At 32.4% G+C, this 7,868-nt stretch overlaps 1 pseudogene; it reads right to left on the reverse strand.

The window, feature by feature from the left end:
* Window positions 1-168: 168 nt before the first annotated feature.
* Window positions 169-2,664, reverse strand: LOC139809051 (uncharacterized; annotated as a pseudogene).
* Between the last annotated feature and the right edge of the window lie 5,204 nt (window positions 2,665-7,868).

Raw genomic sequence — 7,868 nt, forward strand, 5'->3', positions numbered from 1 at the left:
TTATATCAATTAATTTAACAATATTCCAAGTACATCTGGGAATTTTTTCAAGCTGATCGCACTTGTCAATTTAAAATAGTGGACGATCAAAGTGTGTGTAGGGTCAAATTGTTAAAAAAAAAAAAAATGTTTTTTACAAAAAAAATTTAATTTTTTTGTTTAATTTTTGGCTAAAAATTTTTCTGGCAAAAAAAGGGTCAAATTAACCCTGTGTGTTCTCGAAGGGTTAAATAAAAACATTTTACAGTTTTGCAAATATAGAATTCATGACTTTACCAAAAGGAAATCCTGTATATAGTAAGAACTCTATTATGTAAAAATTATGTGTTATATACATTTTAATGATTAAAGCAGATTTAATCCGAGTCACATAGCTACTTTCACTACCCAATTTAAATGGATTAAGCGCAGATACGATTGAAATCGATTGAGTAGAATTTAGATGAATCCGGAAATATCGCATTAAATCCGATTCCGGTGTTGTATTCAAATTTCACGATTGATGCGGATTCAATACGATTCATGTGGTCATTTTATTTACCCGATTAAAATGGATTAGGATTAATACGATTGAAACCGATTCAGTCGGATTCAGATGAATCCGGAAATATCGCATTAAATCCGATTTCGGTGTTGTATTAAAATTTTACGATTGATGCGGATTCAATACGATTCATGTGGTCACTTTATTCACTTGATTAAAATGGATTGGCATTAATACGATTGAAACCAATTCAGTCGGATTCAGATGAATCCGGAAATATCACATTAAATCCGATTTCGGTGTTGTATTAAAATTTTACGATTGATGCGGATTCAACACGATTCATGTGCTCACTTTATTCACCCGATTAAAATGGATGTGCATTAATACGATTGAAACTGATAACGACGGATTCAGATCAATCCGGAAATGCCGAATTAAAAACGATTCCGATTGATTTGTTATTAGAACCGATTCACTTCCAATCGGGCATCCGATTAACCGGATTGAAAACGCATTCATTCCGATTCAATTTCATCAAATTTAATACGGAACCAATCGGATTTAATCGGTCATTTTCAGCAGGGCAGTGTCACTCTAACTTCACTTGAGTAACTTATGCTTCTCTAATGCGTTATGCTGGGCCCATAACCTGTTAGCACTTTTCGAGTTACAAAGAACAAAATAACGTTTATTAAAAACGGAGTCTATACATTATACGTCTTTAGCCAGCGACTGCTTACGTACGACTGACTTCTGACTGTGTCGAGCTTATAGAATAACATTTGTTCACGCATGGGACACGCTCAAATCTCGTGACAATACATACTGAGTGATGCTCCGAACTATCCTATAGAAACTTGCTTTTCCAACTAAATTTATATTTAAATTCTTAACACTTATAAATTACATACTTTTGAAATAATTGAAGATGGCGACGAAGCATGGAGTGAAGATAATTTAAATTCTGATCCTCAATGTTCAAATGATAATGAAAATTTTGACAGTTCTTATAAAAGACGAGCTGTTGAGTATTGGCGAAATTGGGACACTAATGCAAGAAATGACGGCAAGAAAAAGAATCGTTCTCTAAAATTAGTGCAAAACCATTTTAAAAGAGTTAAGCAAGAACATCTTACTGCAGCTATATTATCCCAACCTTCGATATCACATGTTGTTGAACTGTCATACAAACTAAATTGTACTGGATTTTCAAATTTTTCTGATCTTTCGTTCGTATAACCATTTTTAAACCACAAATATTTAAATAAGTTGTGATATCGTGGGGATGACAATTGATTATATATCAGAGATTGCAATTTTATTATATTATTTCGTTCATGCAAATTTATATTACTTTCCAATAGTAAAACAGTATCTAAAAATTTTTTAGCAAAATTTTTCAAAATTCTAAATCCATAAACATCTAATGGTTGTATTTTTTCTGTAGTGCCTTTCGGTATTATCATAGCAGTAATAGATTTTCCTGGAGGTGTTAAATCCGAAATGATATTAGGGCAATGCCCAGTCCAGGAATCGATAAGAAGAACGCCTAGAACCAATGTTTGGAAAATAAGCTTCTTCTAACCACATTTTAAAATGATCTGTAAGAAATATAAATATTAATTTAATAGCACTTTTATAACTCTTATTAGATTGTTAAATAAAATATAAAATAGTTATAAACGGAAGTATATATCTGATGTCATTTTACCAGATTTTGATGCTTTTACAATAACATTTGTTGGTTTAAACAAGTTTTCTTCTACTCTTGGTCCAAATCTACCAGTAACTTCTTTTAATACAATAAATAAAGGTGACAGCAAATTGCCATTACAGGATATTATTGGTTGTACCGTGTATGAATGGGTTGTTGACGATACAGATGGCACGACACGTTCTACTGTCTTTACTCCTTGGTTATCCAATGATCTTCCAGAATGAATTTCCAATTGGAAACCACTTTAATCTGATTTATAAATATTTTCAGATCCAAATTGTTCAATAAGAGGTTTTACTGTTTCCAGAAAATCATTAGTTGTTTTTTGTAAATCAACAGAATCTTCCAATGTTTTTCTAGTGACAAACTTTGTAACTTTTCTTGAAACAATTCGGTGAGACTTCTTGAATCTTGCTATCCAACTGGGAGATGCTTTAAATATAGGATTTAAAGGACCCCGCAACGGTCATGGGGGGTTTTGGCTCCCAGTCAAATTTGACAATAATATAGGATAATGTAGTTCATAACATGCTGATAAAAAGTGTCCATAGGCACCAAGCCCAAAAATGGACAGTTTCCGAGATATAAGGCATTAAAGTGTGGAAAAATGAGAGTTTCAGGTTTTAGCTAATGGCAGTTTGCAACTGGCGGAATGCCATGCTTTCACTAAAACATTTACTTGATTGCTGGATGAATTATACTTATGCACAGTATGCGTGTTCACATAGTTAAGTCAATAATCAAACCATACGTAATATAATGTCATTGCGTCGAATGACATGTATGCAACATATATAGCAAGCAAGAATCATTTACTTATTTAATGTTAATTTTTGCAATGTATGAAAAGTACAATAATAACTGTAATTCACAAGTCGGTTTAGTAGTATTATATTGTACTTTTCATACATTGCAAAAATTAACATTAAATAAGTAAATGATTCTTGCTTGCTATATATGTTGCATACATGTCATTCGACGCAATGACATTATATTACGTATGGTTTGATTATTGACTTAACTATGTGAACACGCATACTGTGCATAAGTATAATTCATCCAGCAATCAAGTAAATGTTTTAGTGAAAGCATGGCATTCCGCCAGTTGCAAACTGCCATTAGCTAAAACCTGAAACCCTCATTTTTCCACACTTTAATGCCTTATATCTCGGAAACTGTCCATTTTTGGGCTTGGTGCCTATGGACACTTTTTATCAGCATGTTATGAACTACATTATCCTATATTATTGTCAAATTTGACTGGGAGCCAAAACCCCCCAAGACCGTTGCGGGGTCCTTTCCTATTTCTTTTTGAGCTTGTAAAGCCCATCTTTTTAGATCAATATCATGAACCGTAAATCCTGATTCAACAGCTGTAGTAAATTTATCATGTGTAACTTGGGAGATGTAAGATAATTTTTCTGTACGACTTCCAGCTGATTCTATTTGTTCTTCCCATCGCCTTAACTGGCGTTCAGATGAAACTCTTTTAAAATAGTTTTGCACTAATTTTAGAGAACGATTCTTTTTTTTGCCGTCATTTCTTGCATTAGTGTCCCAATTTCGCCAATACTTAACAGCTCGTCTTTTATAAGAACTGTCAAAATTTTCATTATCATTTGAACATTGAGGATGAGAATTTAAATTATCTTCACTCCATGCTTCGTCGCCATCTTCAATTATTTCAAAAGTATGTAATTTATAAGGTTCTTGATAATCGAGATATTTTTCTGCCGTTACTTCCAATCCATTATAATGAAAAATGCCATTCAGCAATAATTTTTGTATGTTTTCTTTTAATTCTACTTCTGCTTCAGTTACTGACGTTTCTGTTATATATTGAATTTATTGACACCAATAAAAGTCTAACAACATTAAGCGGATTGATAATTATTTCTAAAGATGTTAAACTTTGTTTTCTATTATAATATATAAAAACGGTTTAACATTAACACATTGCACAGATATGATTATAACAATAAGACTGTACTGACTGTGAATATAAGACTGCTACATGAAACTATTTATAATATACTATCCACTTATCTTGAATGTATACGTAAACTTATATCTTATCTTATCATACGGTATATAATTCATTTTAAAAATATTATACTTATCTCAAAAGTACATTAGAATGTTCAAAAATGTGATTTTTCAAAAATGTGTGATGTCACTATTCTGATATGAGAAACGTGTGATATGTCACGATTCTGATAAGAGATATCTCATAATTGAAGATGACGAAGAAACACGGAGTGATAGATAATTTAAATTCTCATCCTCAACGTTCAAATAATAATGCAGATTTTGACAGTTTTTAATGTTCTTATAAAAGACGAGCTGTTGAGTATTGGCGAAATTGAGGCACTAATGAAAGAAATGACGGCAAGAACAAGAATCGTTCTCTAATAGTAATACCGCAAAATAAATTAGAAGTTTCATCTGAACGTCAGTTAAGGCGATAGGAAGAACGATTACAATGAGGTAAAAGTCGTATTGAGGGTATTTAAAAAATTATTACATTTTTAGAAAACCTAAATATATATTATACACACATATATATATATATATACAATTATAAAGCATATAGAAAACTATAAAAATTTTACTTACAACATTTTTTATGTATCTTATAGTTTCGACAATAATTACTTACGCACATAGTACGGATATGAGCATGGATAGCGTATATATACAGAGGCGTTTGTAATTAATTCTTGAAAATGGTTTATTGTAATATAACTTTATCATATATGGTTGAATTCGTAAAAAAATAACCTTTTATTTGGTGATAAAAAATTTTTAAAAATTAAAAAAAAGTGTATTGGTGGCGAGGGTATATTTAAAAATAAAAGAAATAAAAAAATTATTTTATCATTATTTCAAAGTACTTTTGAAGCCATTTAATTTCCATTTTAGAAAATTTTTCTATCTCTTATAGTTTCGGAGATATTCGGCCTGAAAGAGAAAAACCGATTTCTTCGAAGGGATGTTTCACCCCCTAAAGATGAATTAGAGCGCCTATAAAAAAATAGGTGTCTTTTGGATTTTTGTATTTAACAACATACTTAAAGGAAATTCAAATCGGAGCCGGACAGTTGTGGTAGTTCCCGTTAGTAGTAGAAGGACAATATAATCTGTATCTTATAGCTAAAGGACTATATATATCTGTACCATAATATTTTTAATAACTTATTATTACTTAGCGTAAATGAGGTATTCTATATTACGCTATCCCCCCATTTTTGTATCTTCTATTTCATTAAAGTCTTCATTAGACTCTGTATCAAAGCTATTTAATTCTTTTATTTATACCATCAGAATAATCTGACTAATTCTAAGGAATAAAATTAGTATTATTAATAACATAAGTAAAATAAATAAAATAAATATAGCAATAAAATTCTTTGTTACTCACGTATCTTTCATTTACGTGTGTATCTTTCTCATTCGCCACTTCTAATCTTTGACAATTTTGTAACTTTGGCATTTATAACCTCATCTCTTGAAACTTTATTATTCAAACTTTTATAAAGATATGACTCATATATTGTACAGTAAAACTGCTTTAACTAATTTTGCTCAGATGTTATGCAATATTTTTTATATCAAGAAAAATCAATATAATACTAGATAGTAACTGCTTGGCCTGTTTAGTCAAACTGCACAATTTTCTACCAGGTTTGCTACTAAGCGTTTTGTTCTGCCCATTAAAACTGTATTTTAAGTTCGACAAAAAATCGGCGCGCAGTTGGGGACAATTACGATAACTGTGTTACCGCGCGCTTCTTCCCCGCGGCTACATGTGTACTGTCTATACACACAATTGAAGTATTATTTAAAATTTCATATTGTTTATTTTTAACTTCAACACACTGTACATCTCGAAAACTAGAGCAGTTAGCCCTATAGGTCCTATATATAATTTTTTGTTCAGCGTAAAAAATACTACCAGAAATCATCGTCAAATCAAGGAGCCACAGTTATCGTAATAGTGCACGCAGTTTAATAAGTAATAAGGAAAATATATACATCATGGTGTGTCCGGAAAGTAATGAGAATGATTTTTTTATGCTCTCCAAGAGGGCTGCGTGAGGAAAGTGAGAGTGGAGAGTTGAGGGAAAATCTCAGGTACACGGTCAGACCCTTCTGCAGTTGAATCCCCCCCCCCCCCGCGAGCCTTTCGAACAGTCGTTATGTTACAGAAGTGTATCAGAAGTGTACCCTTGTTTTTCACTTTCGTCGCGAACGAAAATGCAGAGGACTGTCGAGCAGCGTTTACGTAATTGAATTTTCCGTGAAACTTGGAAAAACAGCTTTTCAGAAACATTAGAAATGTTGAAGACAACGTCGTCCGCGATGAGAGTGGAAAACAAGGGTTGCACTTCTGTAACGTACCGATTGTTCGAAAGGCTCGGCCTCAACTGAAGGGGGTCCCACCGTATACCTGAGATTTTCCTTCAACTATCTCGACCTTCATTTTCTTCACGCAGCCTTCCTGGTGAGCATAAAAAAAAATTAACAAGCACAGTAACAACTGTGCCGCAATTAACACGTAGAACTACGTCTATTAGAATAGAACATAACCAACGAAGAGCGAAAACATTTAGCAACCAACGAAGAGGTCGCACTATCTAAAATTCCCAATATTAAAAAATTTTCGAAAAATCGATGAAGTATCAGGCGAACATAACTAACGATGAGCGAAAACATTTAGCTTACATCGAAATCTTTCAAAAACTATATAATAAAGTATATTTTCCTTTAATACTTTTCGAGAACAAACCCATATCGAAAAATTAACCACGAAAACATTTAGCTTACATCGAGAGCTTTCAAAAACTATATAATAAAGTATATTTTTCTTTAATACTTTTCGAGAAAAAGAAAACGTTGCATGAAAACGTTGCAAGAAAACGTTGCAGTCATACCCCCATACCCCCCGAGAAAGACGTAGTTCTACGTCAAAATCATTCTCATTACTTTGCAGAAATACCATGTGCGCGCACGCACGCACACACGCATCTAAGAAAACAATAGAAAGATTAGACGTACTTAATGAGTAATTATTTATCTTGTTATATCATACAATGAATGATACTTTATTAGTAAAATTTTGACTTTTCTACGCGCGGATAATTCACAACTGATGTGATGTTTAAAAAAATTACTTTTCCGTTTCTATTTTTAATCACATCATATTTAAATGCAGACTTATAACAAACATTTTAAAGTCAGTGAATGATGAAATATCTCTCTTTGAAAAATGTCAAAATCAAGAACAACCTGTCTTGCATGCTCGGTCCATCATTTAATCAAACGAAAAAAGGAACAGGCGCACTTAATGCGTAATTATTCGTTTTGTTTTATATCATAAAATACAGTCGAACCTCGATAACTCAAACCTTGTTAACTCGAAAACAAATATAATTCGAATTTTTTTTCATTCTCTTGAAAAACCCTCTATAAAGTCGAAAAGAACCTCTGCAACTCCCTGTTGGCGGGTGAACAATCCGACGCTTGGCGAATTCTGCTTCGCAATGATAGGAAGAGCCGACATCAAAGGATCAAAAAGCGACGCCATAGTGGGGCAATTCGGGAAAAAACGATCAAAAATCTGTAAAATCTGTAAAAATGAATGGATTTCGATGAAATTTACGG

This window comes from Temnothorax longispinosus, chromosome 2 (genome assembly GCF_030848805.1).
Source record: "Temnothorax longispinosus isolate EJ_2023e chromosome 2, Tlon_JGU_v1, whole genome shotgun sequence".
In the NCBI taxonomy this organism is placed as follows: Eukaryota; Metazoa; Arthropoda; class Insecta; order Hymenoptera; family Formicidae; genus Temnothorax; species Temnothorax longispinosus.